This window comes from Acomys russatus, chromosome 24, assembly GCF_903995435.1.
Source record: "Acomys russatus chromosome 24, mAcoRus1.1, whole genome shotgun sequence".
NCBI lineage: Eukaryota > Metazoa > Chordata > Mammalia > Rodentia > Muridae > Acomys > Acomys russatus.
In genome coordinates, this window is record NC_067160.1 from 36,039,576 (window position 1) to 36,060,513 (window position 20,938).

The window sequence follows — 20,938 nt, forward strand, 5'->3', positions numbered from 1 at the left end:
AGGATCTATATTTCATGAACTTTTATACTACAACCAACAGCACTGGAATATCAACAGAAGCTATTTAAAATTCAAGAGACCACGGAAAGACAGAGATAATTGTTCTGGAGAGGTAATTTCTCTTACAGTCTTTTATAAATCAAGCATTCTAATGTAAATTAAACCAAAATATATACAAATCTCCATAACAGAGAGCAAAATTCTCTTTAAATGTCCTATAGTATAAAGATAAATTGAGCCAGTCATGGTGATACATGCCTTAATCCTAGGGGAAGGCAGTCAGAGATGAAATCTCTGTGATTTGTTGTCTGGCCTGGTCTACATAGTGAGTTCTAGGCCAGCCAGGACTACAAAGAGAAACACTATGAAAGAAAGAAAGAAAGAAAGAAAGAAAGAAAGAAAGAAAGAAAGAAAGAAGCTATCACTGATATGTTTAAAAAAATGGGAGTCATAGGCATAGGGAAAAAAATTAAAAGAAAATGCTAACTATAGATAAATAGAATACATAAAACTACTTAGAGACTAAAAATTATTCTCCAATGAAGAAATCAACACATCATTATGTATTCCAAATAAAAATAACAATAAGAAAGCCAAAACGGTAACATGGATTTCTGTCATAAAAATGATAACTTGGACTCATTCTCCACCCCTCCCTTGAGACCTCATTACAGTAGCAGTAAAGAAATACTCTACCTAAAGATAAAACAAACAGTAAGGAAGAAAGAGGCAAGATCATCCACCAGTGTCCAAGGGACTTTAACAATTTTACAATGGCAAAAACAAAAAGAAAAACAAAACTACAGAGCAGCTGGGAAGGAGATGGCAGACTGATAGGCCGGCATGTCAGCTCTAGCAAGGCCTTGAACTCAAACACAAATGATGATGGCCACTTAGTGGCCATGTGGGACGGAAAAAGTGGAATGTCCAAAGACAAAGCTATGAACTCTTCTCATGACAATGCAGGAAAGCTTGGCTAACTACTGCAAGCCTCTCCTCTAAATGATTAAGAATAATAATCCATAATAATAATTAGTAATAGAAATAAACAGTAGTAGAAAATAAAGTTTCTTCACCAGGGTAAAAGGCTTCATATAAGAAACATCAACGTTTTGATACTTGGGGTTGTGAAATGCGGTGGCATACGGCGGCCAAAGGCCAGCCTTCTGGAGATGGTTCTCTCTCTGTTGTGGGTTCTGCTTACAGAGTTGAGGTTCTCAGGCTTGCAGCACAGTGATTTCCCCAGTGAACCATCTCCATGTCCATCACTAACAATTGCCCAACGGTCTATTCGCCTTCTTCTTCCTTCCTCCTCACGAACGTATCAATATATACAAATGTATTTTAATTTAAAACCGTTCATGTCTTCAAAAATGTCTGACAATCCTGTGCTTCCCTGCTTAGGCTTACATGACATTATGTAGTTTTAGTTTTTGAGTATTTTAAACTTTAATTCAATGACAGCTGATGATATTTGTGCCCATTTCTCCCTACCAACCTTCTCACTATCCCTCCAGACACTGCTAAAAGGGTGGAGAGGGAGAAAAATGCCACTATTCCTTGAAGGGGGCAAGAAAATTGCACTTTACCATTTGTATTCATCAAGTCTGAAAAGTCTAGCAAGAAAAAAAAGAACATCAGACCAGAGAAATTATTCAAACTGTCCCTGTTGAGAAACAATTTAATCTATCATTTGGAAAATCCTCGAGTCACCATCAAAATACAAGAACTTCATTTTTAGACAATTATGTAGACACACGAGCACACACTAAAATAAAAATATACATGTAGGAATAATTTAACCAAATTAAAAGGTATCTTGATTAAAAATTACAAAACATTGATTAAGAAATTAAAGAAAGTTCAAACAGATGGAATGCTATCTTATGTCTAATTATTGAAAATTTAATATTGAAAAATATCCATTCTACTCAAAATATATGGATTATAGATATACTGCAGCATTTCTCAAAATATAACAGCAGTCTCTGCAGAAAAAGAAAAGACAATCATATTAATGAACAAAGCAATCTTGGACTCAAACCAAGAAAGCTGAAGGAATGCTATCCAGTTTCAAAATACATCAGGAAGCTAAGGAATCAAAACACTATAGGATAAGCATAAAAACATTTAAACACACTTTGGGTACTAGATAACATTCCTAGTTAAGCCACTTCACCTCCAAGATTCCACTAACCATAGGCCATCTGCAAACTTACAATCCTAGTTTTAGACCTGCAGCCCCTGAGCCTTCTTTGTGTGTGAGCCACCTTTGCTTCCTTTCCCTACCCTTACTTCAACCTTCCACAGTCTTCGAACCCGTAAATTTAATTCTAGACATGTGGCCTTGAACCATCTTCATCTGTGATCCTGCTTTGCTTGCCTAAATCCTGATCCATGGTTTGGTTCCCTAGTACAGTTAAACAGCTCATCCACAAGTTTTACCTGGCTTAGCTCAGTTCACACATCACATGCACTGGACTAAGGAAGGCCAGCTTATCAAACTAGAAATGCATCCACAGAAATAAGTCAATATGCTCCACACAAAACAAACAAACAAACAAAAGCCCCAAAACAAAAAACACAAACACCCAACCAAACAGAAAAAAAACAAACAAAGAAAAATAACATCAATGGCTAAACAGCATGTCTCCTTTCAAAACCATTAGTTGTATAGAATTTTTTCTCCAATGAGAACTAATTAGATAGACCCCAGAACAAAAAAATTCAAGATAACAATAATAAAAATTATTAAACAATTCAAGGTACAGCCTGGCATTGTGGCACACACCTGCAATCACAGCACTCTGGGAGGCAGAGGCAGCAGGATCTCTGTGAATTTGAGACCATCCTGGTCTCCAAAGCAAGTCCAGGATAACCAAAGCTACGCAGAGAAACCCTGTCTTAAAAAACCCAAAGAATTCCAGGTATTATAGAAGACATAATGAAAAACTTAATTGACCTACAAGAGCATAGCAATAAATACTTGAATGATGTCAAAGAAAAAAAAATACAAACCTGAATGAAATAATAAGGATAATTCAAGATTTGAAAATTGAATTCAACAAATAGATAAAAACAGTGAAGAGAACACAAAGCAAAATGAAGATGGAATTGAAAATTCCCAATTAGCAGACTCAGGGGAAAGACAAGGATAGTGAGTCAAGAAGATAGAATAGCAGTACTCAAAAATAATTTTGGGGATCTATATAAAGCAAACAATGAAAATCAAAAAATTAAAAAAAAAACACAGGTAAGAATACATCAATAGACCAAATCTTTGAATTACGGGCATAGAAGAGGGAGAAGAATCCCAGGACAATTGCATAGACCAGACCTTCAACATCATCATAAAAGGAAACATTTCCACACTAAAGAAAGTCATACAGATAAAAACGCCAAAAATATACAGAGTTCCAACTAGACAAGATAAAAAAAAAAGCATCCAACCATATCTTAGTCAACATACAGAACATGGAGTAATGAAAGCTGTAAGAGAAAAAATATATTATGAAAAAAAGAAAGAAATATATTATGTATTAAAAAACCCCACCAGGATAATATCTGGTTTCTCAAGGCAAGCTTTAAAACTCCTAGTTCTAAAAGATCAAGAGTCCCAAACTAGACTATGATACCTATCAAAACTATCTGTCACAGGTGAAGGAGAAAGAAAAACTTTCCAGGATTTAAACAGACAAGAAAAATTCATATCCAACAACAACAAACCCTAAACAGAATACTTGAAACAGCACTCCTAACTGAAAAAGAAAAGCTACAAGTAAATGAACAACAAATCACAACTAAGAACCAATAAAACAATATAAAAATAAAAAGAACTTTAATCAATATACATATTTCAACAATAATGACCTCAATTCTTAAGTCAGAAGACATAGTCTAGCTGAATGGCTTAATATACAAAATCCATGTATTTTCTGTCCACAAGAAACACAGCTTTAAAGTTAGGCAGTACCTTAAACTGAAAGGATGGAAAAAAGTGCTCTAAATAAGAAGCCGGTGCTGACATCCTAATATCTGATAAAGCAGAATTCAAACTACAACTAACTAGAAAAGAAAAAGAATGAAACTTTACCCTAATCAAGGAATCAGCTAATCAGGAAAACATCACAATACTAAGCATAATATGCAACAAATCTGGTGCACCCAATTTTATGAAATGCATACTAATGAAATTAAAGATACTGATTATCACACACAGTACTAGTAGGCAATTTCAATACCCCACTTCCTACAATAGATAGGTCATAGGGTGAAAAAATAAACTGAGTAATGAGAATTAAACGACATCACACACCAAACAGACCTCACAGGTACCTGCACCTATATGCTAAAGAATATGTATCTTACTCTTCGGAGCATGGGCACTTCTTTAAAATACAGCACATGTGGGACAAAATAATCTAGCAAATACAGAAAATTGAAGTAACCCCAGATACCTCATCGGACCATTTGGCAATAAAACTTAAAATCAATAGAAAAGAAGACTCTACTGAGCTTATAAATGCATGAAGATTAAACAACTCATTACTGATGAGGACTGGGTTAAAGAAGAAACGATTTTCCTAAGTTTAATTAATATTGAAACCACAGGCAACAGAACTTCTGAGACACAGTAAAAGCAGTTCTACCAGGAATGTTTACAGCCACAGGTACCTGTATTAAAAAAACGGAAAGAGCATAAATACATGACTTAATGATGCAACTCAAGAATTTGGAAAAAAAATAAGAGCAAACCCAATCCCAGGAGATAACAAGGAAGAAAAATGTCAAGGCAGAAATTAATAAACTAGAAACAAACAAACAAGCCCACACAAAGAATCAATAAATCTAGGAGCTGGTTAATATACAAGATATCCCTTGGCCCAACTAACCAAAAAAAAAAAAAAAAAAAAAAAAAAAAAGAGGATTCAAATTAAAAGAAGCAGAAAAAAAGCAAAGAATATTACCACACACACCAAATATTATCACAATACTGTAAGGTAAATCTTAAAAAGATTTATTTTTTCATTAGGTTGGAAAATCTGACAGAAATGAAGAATTTCTTGATTCAATTACTAAAGTTAAATTTAGGAGAGCACAACTTAAAGAGATCTATAACAGAGATGATTTAAAAAGAAATGAAAATACATCTGGCCAAAAAAATAAAACAACCAAAACACTTAATGCCCAGACAGATTCTCAGCAGGATTTTACCAGACTGTTTAAGAATAACTATAACCAATCCTTGTTTAAACTATTAAAAACAAAAACAAAACAGAAAAATCAAAACCAAACCAAAACAGAAACACAAGAAACACTCCAAACTTGTTCTATGAAGCCAATGCTACTCCACTAGCCAACCAGGTAAAGGCAAAACACAAGAACTCAAAATTACAGACAGGTATCCCAGATAAAATAGATGAAAAATTCTCAATAAAATGCTAGTAATCTGAGTACATGCACATATCAAGAAGATTGTCCACCATGATCACATTGGATTTATTTCAGAAATGGAAAGTTGGTTCAACATATGTAAGTCAATAAATATAATAAGTCATAGAAATGGACTTTATGGAAAAACAATCAAATGATCATTTCAATAGATGCAGAAAATGCCTTTGAGAAAGTCCAAGTGCTTTGATGATAAAAGTTATAGTGAGAGTAAGGCTGGAGGGAATATGTCTCAACATAATAAAGGGTATATATGACAAACTGATAGCCAACAATATTCTAAACAGATAAAACCTTAAAAAAACTCATTAAAATCTGGAATGAGATAGAACTTCCCACTATTCTCATTCCTTTTCAACATAATACTGAAAACCCCAGTGGGAGCAATAAGACAACAGATGAAAAATTTTTTTTGCAACAGATGAAATTAATGGGATATAAAAAGAAAAAGAAGAAATCTAATTATCTTATTTGCAGATGCTATATCATACATCTAAGACTTCCAAAATTTGACCAGCAAACTTCCAGAAACAATTAGCAATTCCAGGTACACGAATTTACAGAAAACCAGTAGCCTTTTTGTTGGTTTTTATTTTATGAGATATGGTTTCTCTGTGTAACCTTGGCTGTCCTGGAATCTCTTTGTAGACCAGGCTGGCCTTTAACTCACAGAGATACTCCTACCTCTGTCTCCCTGAGTGCTAGGATTAAAGGTGTGCCACCAAGCCCCACATCTGCAGATGTTTTACACAGCATGGACAAACACACTGAAAAAGAAGTTGTAGGCACACTTGCATTTACAATAGTATCAAAGACAATGACATATCTTGGAATAAACATACCAAGGAGGCAAAAAACAAAACAAAACAAAAACCCAAAAACCCAGTGAAAACTTCAAAAATTGAAAGAAAGAGATTTTATAAGGCACAATAAAAGAGAAAGACATCCCATGTTTATGGATTAGCAGTATATTGTTAAAATTACCACCCTATGAAAAGCAAGAATAAATTCAATGTAATCCCAATCAAAAATATCCACAACGTTTTTCACAGTAGAAGAAACATCCTAAAATTCACTGGGCCACCAAAACCCTTGGAAAGCTAAAGCACTCCAGAGCAAAAAGAATCCAGGAGGGATTATTATTGCTGATTTGAGACACAGAACACTTGTAATGAAAATAATATGGCACTAGAACAAATCAGACAGATCAATTGAATAAAATAGAAGATCCAAATATGAGCACTTATAACTACAGCCATCTAATTTTTGACAAAGGGTCAAAAAACCATACACTGTGGGAAAGTTCCCACTTTAAATAAAGAGCTATAAGCAGGTAACAAAAGTTCCTACTCTTTGATAAAGAGTTACAGAAAATCAATGGTTGCTGAGAGGCACAATTAGTTTTACCTCAGGAAGACTCTACGGGAAGAATCATCTAATCCCAAGTGGTCAGTCTTAAACATATATACATATGATCAACAATAAATGGATTCATCAGGTAATGTTTATACACACACACACACACACACACACAAGAATACGTGAAGAGAAAGTCATGAGTTTCAGAGGACGAGGAGGGGATAAGGCAGGAATTGAGAGGGGGGACAGATAGGTATAAATACATTACTCATGTATTTGAAGTTCTCAAAAAAGTGAAATCATCGCTTGTACTGCAAAGATGGAAAATAGCAAGTGCTAGAAGAATGTGGAGAAAAGCGTACTCTCAAATAGCATATGTGAGACTGCAAATGAGTAAAACTATTATAGAAGAGGATAAGGAGATGTCTCAAAATTTAGAATAAAGCTACCATACAGCATAAATTCCCCTACTGAATATATACTAAAAGAAAATGAAATCAGCACACAGAGCAAATGTTTCTTTATATTTATTGAAGCATTATTCCTAATAACCAAGGTACTGAAAGTACAACTGTCCATAAATAAAAGAAGTTATAAAAAATGTGGCACACACACACACACACACAGAATGGAATGCTATTAAGCTCCAAAGAGAATGAAATCTTGTCATTTCAACATCAGGGATAAATTTACAGGAGATTATATTAAGTGAAATTAATCAACACAAAAAGAGTAATTCTGCATAGACTTACTTGTATGGACTGTAAAGGAGGCAAACCACACAGGTAGAAAACAGAATAGTAGGTAGGGAAGAAGGGACATTTTTAAATCAATGAGTACAGAGTTACAGTTTCATAGAGGGAAACATTCTTGTGGCCCATTGAGCAGTTAGATGTCAAGTGAGAACAGTTACACACAGGTCCAATAATGTTGCCTATGTAACTTGCTAAGTTAGTAATACTGTACTGTAGACTTAAACATAAAGAGGAGAGAGTAATTTGAATGCTTTTTACCATAAATAGGAAATGTTGTCTGAAGTGAGAGATATTTTAATTACTTTAATTTAATTATTATACAACGTAAAAATGTGTCAACAATTTATCATTATGTGCAAGTGTTTTGTATCAGTTGAAAAAAAAATCTGAGTTTAGTAGACTATGTTCTCCAAGGAAGTTCTTTATAGTTAGAAATAGGGTATCAGTCGAGGGAAAGATAACAGACAACACAGACATTGTGGTCCTAGGTTTCAGAACATTCCACAGACAAGGAAAATGTGATTTCTTTTTTCAAATGTAAAAATGAGTGAGCCTCGATATTACCACATATGTTTGTGATCTGACTTTTGCTATATATTTGAACCGAGAGCGTCATTATATCATGAAGCAAGTTCTAACATTTATCTTCCACATACAAGAGTAACATGGTTTCCATGAAGGTGGGCCATATAACTTTCTAAGTCTAATGGAACCCTGCCAATGATTCCTGTAGTCATATAAAGGTACTGTCTTTCCTGGGACATCTACTTGTATGTTCATGTCATTGCTACGCACCTGTAAACTATCTCTGAAGTGCTGGGACTGTACATATAGGCTGGTATAAATGACTACAACACATACAGAATTCTAGAGGATAAACCATTTGCCAGTCTTTTAGTATTCTATTATATGTGCCTACCCACAATACTTTTTAAGAACGAATAAATAACTGATACACAAATTAACAAAGAGTAAATAATAATTCCTAAATGTCTCTGTTTTCAGGTTCTAAAGACATTATGCCCAAGTATGAAATTAAACACAAAATTAATTTTATTATGAATCACAACACATTTTTGCTTAATAAAAAGAAGTAATATTAAATACTTTCCATTTACTGTTGGGTATAAAAATTCTTCTATTTACTCTCAGGTAAATTCAGTATTATAATTTTACTATTAATGTGTCATAAAAATCTATTTTCACCCATACTTTCTTAGTAAAAGAAATAGCAATAGGAATAGTTACTAAAACCATGTTTTGTAACCTAACTGTTACAGACACTATACAAACATAGGCCTTTCATAATCTCATTCACTCTTCACAGGAAACTAATCAGAGAAATATTACTACTATGTTTTATAGGTGAAGTATGGAATTAAAATTGAGAAATATTTTACTTAGGGTTACAAAATGGTAGAACTGAAACAAAATCAAAATAACTCTAAAATAACTGGCTTACCTATAGAGACTATTCATATAGTATATGAGGACTCACAGTATACAACAGCATGCCCTCCATTTCCAGATACGAGAGAATATTCACTCCTACTTTAAACACGTGTCTAATATACACAATGACAGTAGGCTCTCTAAAGATAACATCTGTTATTCTGATATATAATTAAAAGCTGGTATGTTTCGGCATTCTTCTTGGCCATATTTGTGTTGAGGTCTATACTTTCAATGTTCCTTTACTCTGCATATACCTATGTGCTTGTGTTGAGATATATACTTCAATGTTACCCTACTCTGCATATACCTATGTGCTTTTGTTTGTTCTATAAAACCTCACACTTCTTTGGGTAATGTCAGATGAGACTAATTTATGGCAATCCTAAAACTGTCTAGTTGTTACTTTGTTAATAACAAGTTCTTCTTTTTTCCTCTGAGACAGAGTCTTATAATGAAGTTCTGTCCGGCCTGGAACTCAGATATCTGCCTGCCTTTGCCTCCTATGTGCTGGAAATTCACATGTGGCACAACAACTTCAGCTTCATAAAAAAAAAAAAAAAAAAAAAAGTCCTAGTAAACATTATCAAAAATTGCTTGTGTGAATAAACTGAACATTTTAGCTGAGGATTTAAATAAAATTTATATTCAACTCTTCTGCCAATTATCCTATAATTAAAAATATACAAATACTCAAGCTGTTTTATAATTGCAAACATTTTATTTTAGTTCAACTTTAAGAAAATGCTCAACTTTCATAAAAATATTAAATATGCTTTATATTTACATAAAATACTAAATTTGTTACTCTCATGTGCTATGCAAACAGGCTGTTAACTTTTTGAATCAATTTTAGGTAATCTTTATAATATAGCTTTCCATAATTCCAATTAGTGTATGTGACTATGTAAGGATAAAGATAATTCATCTTAAAATGTACAAATTACTTAAAATATTTTTTCTCTGTGCTACAGTGATTATAGAAATATATGAGCATTTGATTTGTATAAAACCACACCCTGACAAGAATTATTTTACTTCCTCACATGACATTGCATTTTGATTCTTCCACAACAGTAAAATCAGTTGGAAAGGACAGAATTTAATCTGAAATGCTCCTGCCCATTCTCTTTTCTTGGTGGTGTGTGTGGAAAGTCATGCCGCGCACTGGAGACCAGACTCTGACTGTAGGTTTGCATGATGGATGGGCTTCTATGTGAACACGCATGAATGTGAATAGCAACTGTGAAATGTTTACCAGAGTCAGGGCTAATGCAACTTCAACCAGTTTCCCTTTTTATCGTCAGCATGAAATTGCTTCTACAATAGAAAAATGTTTTTGAAACCACATACAATATCTTAGTATACAGCTTAATATGACACAAACCAACAGAAATACACATTCATATCATAGTTCTAACGGACTGGTCAAACACAGATGTTAACGATTCACAGAAAAGCCCATTTAATAAACAATTTTTGATATAACAAGTTTGCTCAGGATACAAATCATTCAGTTTTGAGTCACAACTAAACTCTTAAGGATAGAATAGCTCATTCCACACATCCTGGGTCTTTTAAGAGTCTTTAAAAAATAAGACTGTATATACAAATCATGTACAATGACTAAATCAGACAATTCTTACTGAACAGTCCAACTATCTTGAAAGCCAAAAATTTCAATAGACTCATTCATAGTTGACAGGAAAAGTCCAGTCCTAGCATTCAGAATTGAAAAGAACGTTGCTCAGAACTCTGGCACAGCGGTTAACGTTTCTTACAATGCTGCTTCTCCAAATGACGATCAAGCAGTTTTTCCCCACATAGAATTTGCTCAAACTAGAACAAGTGGAGGGATAGACTCGCCTCATAGGATCAGCTAACTCATCTGTCTTAGGGATACCCAGAAGCACAGTCCTGGGTAAGTTGTCCTACATGTTGATATCCAACCTTCCCACCACAAGGTAATTATGGCATAAAGGGAAGTGGCATTTATAAGTGACAACTGCATTCCAGATCCTATGCCCATGTTTTACATATACCCTTCGCCTTTAATGTCTAAAGGAAACTCTAAAAGTACAAATGATTATTTTTGTTATAAACAGGGGACACTAATGATCAGAAATCCATAAGTAATAAACAGTAGAGTCAGGATTCAAAGTTAGACCTAACTGACTACACATATTTTGAAGTGAGAACAGATGCATGAAGTAAACAGGTAAAAAGAAAAAAAGACCCAAGGATGCCAATTCTGATAATAATGGAGTTAATTAAGCCACAATATTTCTTCTAGTAATAACAATAAAAAACTAAGTAAAAATTCTGGAAAATGCAAAACAAAACAAAGCACTCTTGAGGATATCTTGGTGATTACCCCAAACTAAATAGACTGAGAGCAGAAAGAGAGAATACCAGTGGGTAAAATGTGTGCTTTCAACCTTAATGAAAATGACTGGACACACGCACACACCATGGAAGGTGAAAATGATGAAAATGGCTGGACACACGCACACACCATGGAAGGTGAAAATGATGAAAATGACTGGGGACACACACACACACACACACACACACACACACACACACACACACACACACACACACCATGGGAGGTGAAAATGATGAAAATGGCTGGACACACGCACACACCATGGAAGGTTAAAGATCTCAACAAGAACAGGAAGCCAAGAGACGGGAATAGGGCAGCTGTGACCATATGTGATACATAGATGTGTGCACTGCTTAGGAAAGGTGACCAGAACCCGTTGGAAAGTAACATCATGACAGACACCAAAAATAGCAGCTGTCCTTGCATGAGGCAAAAATTTGAAGTCTGAATTTCACCTAACCAAAGCTACTTGGTAAACAAAGGTCTTTAAAGGTTCACCACAGGAGTCATTCTAGGATCAAGGCAGAGCATAAATTGATCTATTTCTTTTTAAACATAAAAGTAAGGCTTCATTAGGTGACGTTAAATAAGCTAGTGACTCCACTAGTTAAAACAAGAACTACTTTTGGTGGAAGATAACAAAATTTAGTTTAAAAAGTAAGCCATCTACATCCAATACGTAAGACAGAAATTCCTAGACATGATCAGAATAAGAAAGCAACCCAAGGTTTACCAAAAAGCAGCTGATAGAAAATAATGAGATTACTAACAGAAATACTTTAAGCAGCCATTACCCAGGAAAATTATCATCAGCAGGGAAGAAAAAATAAGAAAAAATCAAGAGCACTTAAGAATGGCTAATGTGGTAAATTTATACCACATATATCTTACCACGTGAATGAATTATGGAAATTATGAAATTAAAAAAAATAAAATAGAATGGAAAAAATGACTACATGGGCTTTAAAAACATTGGAGAGGGAGAGAAAACAGCCAATGAACTGGAGACTAAGAATACATAAAAGGGTCTTTTAACCCTAGAATATTTGAACAACAACTCAGTCGTTTTCAGCCATCAAACATTTTGGCCCAGCTCATCAATCCATTTGTTACTTTCATGAGGAAAGTCCATTTTGTTATACTTATCACATATGTTCTGGTTGTTGAAAACGGAAGTTACTGAGAATTCTAACACAACCCTAGCAATTTTACAAAGTAGCCATTTGCTGCAAGGACTTTACTTAGCCAAATTACTGCTCACTGCAACCCTCACAGAGCTTTTGGCTTACTCTGTGACCCTTGCTAGCAGTGTGGTACCTTGAAGCAAATAATCACTTACCCTTCGTGCTTCCTGCACCTGTGAAACAGTGCTTGCTAGGTGTTTGAAGATTTTACCATGCATGAGCTGGGGCTTATTGTGTTATTTGTAAAATAAGTATTTAGATTATAATCAGTTTGGGGCTAATAGTACCCAGGGCCCTCTGCAAGATATAATCTTGATTATTTCCCTGCAGGTTAGAGGAGATGTAGTATTTACAACACTCTGAGATATTATGTTTATGTCGCTGAAGCTACCTTGCTCATATTCTAGTTACTAATTGTCTAAATGTAAGTTTTTTTCATATACATTTATTTTATTACACATACATAAAACAAACAACATACAGCAGGGAGAACCATGTGACAATCATGAGTTCTATAAATGTTACATTCATAGTGATTTGGCTATTTATGTTTGTCAAACTTGAAGTAAACATCTTTCCTGTCTTGTTGGGTCTAAATTTCTGAATGAAATTAAATATTTATCACATCTCATCTCTATTAACTTAAATCCTTTATCTTGATCTAAAAAGATCTTATCCCCTAACTAAACTTGATTGTAAAACTAAACTATCTGGTCTTCAACACCCCTCAAGAGACTGAGAAGGAATAAAACTTAAAATTCCTGAGTGAACCTGAAATGCAGGTTAGCAGCTTCCCAAATGAAAAAAACGACATCGCGACAGTTTCCTGCCTGAACAGCCACCCAAAACTCTTTCTAACATTGGAGCATCATCTTCAGCCTTCTGGCAGATTGGAGATGAGCTGTACAGATTATTTCTGAGATCATACAGAACACAGGAGACGTGCGTCACAGTAAAATCAACTTTTATCCTTTTCTATTTTTCTTTTTCATTTTTAATCCAAATGTATGAGTTGTTTTTGGAATTTAAAAGTTAAGCCTAACAGAAACATTTTTCTGAAGAACCCATAGCCCTAAAAGCATGCTACTTCTGTGAGACAATGCCTGTTGAGTTCAGTGACTGCTCCTCTTCTCTCACTGTAGATGCTCCCTGTTGAATTCCATTTACTGTTAAAAATATGTTTAAAAAATGAGTTGCTTGCTAGAACTCCAGTAAGACTCTGTAGTAAGTTAAGTTAAATAAATAGCTAATATTTACCTGGGAACTTATTTTCCTGTCCTTAGCTTTTGAAATACAGAGGGAAGAGTATAGTAGTTATGGTGTTTACATCTCTATCGTCAGAACCATTCTTCTTTAGGACCTACCTCTCTTCTTTACTCTGGGTCTCTAGAAGAACCAACTCCTACACTCTAATGCTCATCAAACTGAGACCTCCCTTATGGGTGTTGCTTCTATCCACAGTAACATTTCTTACAGAAAGTTGCTCCCTCTGCCCTCTGAGTCTGGCTTATTAATAGGCAACATCTGCATTAAAGCAAATGTGTTGTGTAAATGAGTCATACAGCAAGGGACGGTAGTGAGCAGCCTTAGGACCTGTCATTAGTCTTATTCAGTTTACAGCAGGTTGCACCCTGTATATAAAGCTGCCAAGAACTTTAATCTCCAAGGGTCATGAAGTGTGAGGTGCATCAGAACAGCAATACATGTATACAGAAAATATGATGGCTTCATTTAAGCGGTTTTGTGCCATGGTAGTATAGGGATTACCTCCATCATGTCCCTCAATCACCCCCATGACTAGGAAATGGTAAATTACCTTTAATAGGAAAATCCTACTGATAACAAATCTTTCAGCTATGGCATGTATTGTGTTTCCTATGCTTACTTTTGGAATGTAGACATAGAAAGTACAATTTATAATGGTTTCCCTAGACTGTCAATAGTAAGGCAGGACACACACACACGGACGGACACACACACACACACAAAATATTCACTTACATCCCAATTGTATCACCCTCCTTTGTCTCTTCCCTGTTCCTTTTACCTTCCTCATGCCCCCTTTCCCCTCCCCTAGTCTTCACAAAGGGGGAGTCCTCCACTTGTGAACTGACCCCAGTCTATCAAGTCTCATCTGGACTACCTGCATCCTCTTCCTCTGTGGCCTGGTAAGGCCACCCTGCCAGGGGCAAGTGATTAACAAGTGGAAACCAGAGTCCATGTTAGTAGTAGCCCCTACTCCCTGTATTAGGAGACCCACAAGAAGACTCTGTTACCTATAGACTAAATCTGAGAAGGGGTTCTAGGTCCTCAGCATGCATGGTCTTTGTTTGGTGCATATGTCTCTGCAGGAACCCCTGGGCCCAGACTTGTTGGCTCCACTGGTCTCCTTGCAGAGCTCCAGTCCTCTCCAGGTCTGTCTAAACCCCAATTCTTTCTTAAGACTCCATATGATCCACCCCAAAATTTGGCTGTGAGTCTCAGGATGGCAGAATATAGTTTTGCTATGGATATAAAAATCCCTCTTGTTTTCTGTTTATTGCTACCAACCCTTTATTTTTAAGTTTGAACTTTCCTAACTAGATTAGCATATCTCTAATATTTTATTTTTATTGTTATAAAATTTTTTATTATTAAAAAACTATTCTATGATATCTATTTCTAAAAGATTTTATTATGTAGATTAAATAAATAATGTCACAAGGCTAATAATGGAAGAATTAAGTTTAAACTCTACAAGTAGGGCCATAATGTTTGAGTGCTTAAGGATATGATGACACACTATTTGTCTACCCTTCCTCTCCCAGTTTCAACAATCCTTCAGAAAATCAAATACAAAGCAAAGCCTAACACCCAAATCTGACTACAAAGTTCTAGGAAATAATGAAGCTATCTCGCTGTCAAAACCGACAAATTCCCCAGCTTGCTTTATACAACTCTAAGGAAGTCCTCAGCATGAAAGGTGTTATCACTCAGTTGGCTTCAGAATTGTCTCAGTTTTTATAGAACATTCCCTTTAAATGTTGTCTACAAGTCAATGTGTTTCTTGTAATACTCATCTTTCAATTCAGAACACTTCTGTGGAGTGTCCACCACATGCAAAGAGTGACTTGAGGCACACGTTATCTGTGTTTTGGCTATTTCCTATGTTTTACATAAGAACAGAAAACCAGAAGAACCTCTGAACAGATTTTGATGGTTCACATCCCTCTCCTTTTTGAAACTTCAAAGGAAGAAAATACACACAAAATCCTTTCCTTAGAATGCTGCACAATCTCTATGACAGTGCAGGGTCCCATGGGCATGAGGAAAGGGCGGAGCGATGAGCATGTCCTAGTGATTTACTAGAACAAGCAATATGACTTATGTTAAAATACATAACACACCTGCTCACTCATTGTATTTAAAAGCTCAAATAAAAATGTTATTCTAAATTTCAATTTAATGATTTTTTTCCTTTCTACTTATGAAAAAAAAAAAGCCATGTATTACATAGTACAGCAAAGGAAACATTACATCAGTTCTTTTATTTCCAAGGTTTATTTAGTTCTATCTTGTGAATATTAGTGTTTTGTCTGCTTCTTCGTCTGTGCACCATATGCATTCCTCGCCTTTGGAGGCCAAAGAAGGCCAGACAGTTTGGAAATGGAGCTATAAACCATTGTTAGCACCTATGATGGCTGGCACTGGGAATCAAATGCAGGTCCTGTGCAAAATGAGTGAGTGTTCCTAAATGCTGAGCCATCTCTCAAGTCCTATCAGTTTATTTACCAAGGAAAATAACCAAGGCAATTATAAACACAAATGCTATATTACCTGGAGGCAATTCTATTTTTCTTTTTTTTAGCACTAAAATATACATTTTAAGAAGAAAATTATTCATTTATTTTTGTTAAGACAAATAGGCTGCTCTCCACAAACTGACAGCAGGGCCCCATTGCCAAGGACAATACCAGAACCAGTCCCTGAACATGATCAAGTCTAGCTGCCTCCTACATGGAGCCCTCACTCCTACATCCTAGTCTCTTTGGTACAGGAAAGCACTCTGCAGATTATCAAAAGAGGCATGGGAACACCAATCCAGCCACAAACCCTTTAACCTACAATCTTTCCTTCCTGTAAAATATGCTAGAGCAAAGGCAACACAGCAGGTGTGGGAGTGGCATGCCAATGTTTGACTTAATCAAAGGCCCACCACTGCACAAGAGGGAGCCCATGCCCGACACCATTTTTGGTAACCAAGAACCAGAGACTGGACAGCTCATAGATCTAGTGTGAAACTAAACACCACCGCTCTAAAAACCTTAATAAAATGATTTCTAATAATATTCTTCTATACTCATAAGTACCTTATCTGATCATCACCAGAAGGCTTCTCCAGCAGCAGATGAGAAAGATGTAGTGGCCCACAACCAGATATTATGAAGTGAAAGAGTCTAAATTGGGGGTTTCCATCAAATCTGTCCCCTCAAGCTCAGGGAGTCCCACAGAAGAAGGTGGAAAAACCTTAAGAGCCTGAGGGGATAGAGGACACCAGGAGAACAAGGCCCTGTGAACAACCATGCAAGGTGCAAATGAGCTTCCAGAGACTGATGCAACAAGCACAGGGCCTACACAGGGCTACATCTGGTCCTCTGGTCCTCCATGTATATACTATAGCTATTAGCTTAGCATTTTCATGGACTTCTGACTGAGAAAAAGTGGGACTCTGACTCTTGGGAGTATTTTCCTCCTACAGAAGTGTCCAACTTTTTGCTTCACATTAGGATACTTTTTCTGATCATGTTTGGTTGCTATCTCTTAGAAGCCTGTTCTTTTCCAGTGAGAGACAGAGAGAGGGGAGATCCAGAGGGTTGAAGAGGTGGGAAAGAAGTAGGAGGAGCAGGGGAGAGGAAACCATAATTAGGATATATAGTATGAAAAAAATCTATTTTTAAAAAAATATGAAAACAACATATGAAAAATGGAGTTGCCAAAAATCTATTTTGTTAATAACACATCTTCTCAATTTGCTTTTAGAAGCTTTCTACACTTCAGTAAAACATATACTGTGTGATCTCTGATTATACCAATATTACACTAGTGATAGGTGGTCTACGAGCAAAATGGACTGTTTTCAGAACCAGAAAATCAGTGTAAAACCTAATAAATTTGATCAAATTTTAATACTTTATAGGGTCACTATTATATTTAATGGTTGTGATTAAATATTATATTGAATATTAAATACAATGCCTGTTGTGATGGAATTATATCATCCATAAATCAATACTTCATGTAAAGAGGTATATGGGTCAAAAAAATTATTTTTTTTCATACAATATATTTTGACCATGGTTTTCCTTAGTCCTTCTCCTCCATTATCCTCCCCAACCCATCAATTCCCAAGTTTTCTTTCTCTCTTTAGAAAGCAAGCAGACAACAAACAAACACAAATGAACAACATGTAATCTTAGACTACAAATCTCTATAAGCATATCATTGAACTTATCAAAAGTAAACCAAGAGTGATAGCTACTGCTCCATAAATTCAGACAGTAGAGCTACAGACAGGATAGTGAGGTCCAAAGAAATGGTTACAGAGCTGTTCATAAGTAAAATAAACACATCTTTCCACAGAACATGCCACATCACAAATCCAACAGCTTTTCAGAAGCTGAACAGAATAAATTTTTTTTCTTTAACTTTATATCCAATTAAAGGCAGAATACAGAGATATAATTGAATTATGTGCCTCTAAAAGGTTGGCTTATACCCTAGTCCCCAGTATCTCTGGATGTGATCTTATTAGGACATACTGTGGTTTTTGCAGATGTAGTCAAGGTAAGAAATTTCCTTCCCACATTATCTGTAGACGCTAAGCTAATGTGACTGTGTCTAGAAAGAAAGGGAGAAGTGGGCTGTAGAGGGAGATCAGTGAGGTTCCAGGTGCACAATGTGAATTTGGATGCCCAGAATCCATGTACCATCTGTGTGTGGTGCACCAGTGTGTCACCCTATAACTGGGGCAGGGGGACAGGGACAGGTAAATTGCTGGAGCTCACTGGCCAATGAGCCTAGCCAAATCACTGAGTTTCAGGTTCAATGGGAACCCTGTTTCAAAATATAAGGTGCAGACTATCATGGAAAATATCCAGTGTTAAGCTCTAGTCTCCACATACACTGATCACAGGAACACACACACACACACACACACACACACACACACACACACACACACACACACACACACACTCACACTCATACATACTCCCTGATTACTCCATTTGGTGCCTAAAACTTACAGAACTGTGGAAGAATAGTTTTTGCAATTTTAGGCCACCATGTTTGTGATAGTTTCTTACAGTTACCTAAGAAACACATGATTTCACTAATTATTTTTACCTATGAATGGAATGTTTTTTCAAATAATAGTAGTTACTATAAAGATAAAGTTTATTTACATCCTAAAGTCCCCGATAAAACTAGGAATGTATACAGTTTGCCTGAGACTCAGGAAAACAACTACTGGCATAATGTATTTTCAATAGTGAGTTTTCAATAAACTGTATTTCTAAATTTAAAAATATAAGTTTTAAGATTCCTATTGAGATATTTTAATGTGAGCAAATTAAGCAGTACAATAGACATATAATGTAAAATAAATTATTCATTATAAGAGCTGAGCTCATAAGAAAAACTATTGTTCATCACATCACAGAAATAGAAAAATGATAACATCTATTGATTGAATTATGCGTTAGGCAACTGTTAAATACTGAAGCTATTACTATTTTACTATCATATTTAATCCTCAAAATTGCACAACTACTCAAATTTTAAAGCGAAATAAATTGGGGTGAAAGAGAATTAACACTTTTCACAAGGCCACACAGCTGACGAATACTATAGCTGAGGTCAATTGGTCTGTCTTAATCTGCTCTATAAAACTAAAGATTTCTACCTATATATTCTATTTTTTCTTTCATTCAAATTTCTGGTTTAATAAGGAATTGTTTATTTTGAGAAAAATATTCCAACCATCATTCTGTTCACAAAAATAACCTACGTTATTAAATTTCGAAAACAAATATCAAGACTATTACATTGTTTTCCTGTAGGATGCATTTGACATGTCAAATTCCAGACACAAAGACACATGGCTACATTCATGTTACACAGCCCCACTCATGTAAGGAAAAACACACACCTCTAGTGCAAAGCTGCCCTCAGGGTTCCATGTAAATGAGATGCCTCTGCAGTTAGGGAAGTAACTACTAAATTCATACGAATGGGAAGAACTGTACTCCCTGCATAACAAGAGATTATCACAGAGATAGGGGAGGGGAGAAGGGGGGAAGTGGGAGGGAGGGAAGAATGGGAGGAAACAGGGGAAGGGCTAACAATCGAGATGTAATATGAATAAATTAATAAAATGGAAAAAAAAGCCATCTTCCCCACTGGCGCTGCCTCTGATATCCTCTCCTTCCTCAGCCTTTCTCATCATCCTTGATCAAGTTCAGCTGGTCATGCCCCATCCTCACTATTGTCACCATGCAGCAGGTCACCCTCCTCAGCAGAGTCATCTGCGTCTGCCTCAGACTCCATCTTCTCATTAGTCGCATCCTTCTTTACAGAGGTGCTGCTCTGCAATTCCTCAGACTTCATCTGAAGAATTTTCGTTCTTCATCTCTATTGGGGATGAGAAGGACAAGTCTGCTTGTTTGCTTTGTTCTTTTTCAATTTCTACCCCCAGGGTTTCCAGCAGAGAATCCACTTTTTGTTTTATCTGAGTCAACTCCTTTTTAATAGCCTGAAGGTCATCGCCTCTCACCTTTCCAGTCTTAGGAGAAGATCCCACTTGCCCATTCTTCAAATTGAATCCATTTTTGCCCCTTTGTGAGGTGTTTCCCAACAAATTCTGGAGTTTAGAAGGCACCACAGCTCGAGCAATAGGAGGAGGAGGAGGAGGAGGACGAGGACCACATGCTGGTTAACTGTCCATCTTGTCATAATTCTCGTTGAAAGTCACAGTCCAAGTCACATGAGGAACCATACATTTCCACTGCAGATGGTTTCACACCTGCTTTTCCTCGATTCACTTATGGCTCTGCAGCCAGGTTAGTATCTAAAACCTGGCCAGCAATCATTCTGCCATCCTCTCCAGCGACAGCATCCCAGGCATTTTCTTCATTAACATACTGGATGAATGCAAGCCCCTTATGCACAGAGCAAAGCCTAATTTTGCTACACTTTGAAAAGATGGCCTCCACATCAGATTTCTTGACCACAAGAGTGTTGAGATTCCCAATGAATACATGGGGATTCAGGGTTTGGGGATCTGTCTTGTTGGTAACATTGCTAGCCAT

At 36.0% G+C, this 20,938-nt stretch overlaps 1 pseudogene; it reads right to left on the bottom strand.

Annotated features, from left to right (window-relative positions):
• Window positions 1–4,645: 4,645 nt before the first annotated feature.
• Window positions 4,646–20,938, bottom strand: LOC127206969 (heterogeneous nuclear ribonucleoprotein C-like; annotated as a pseudogene).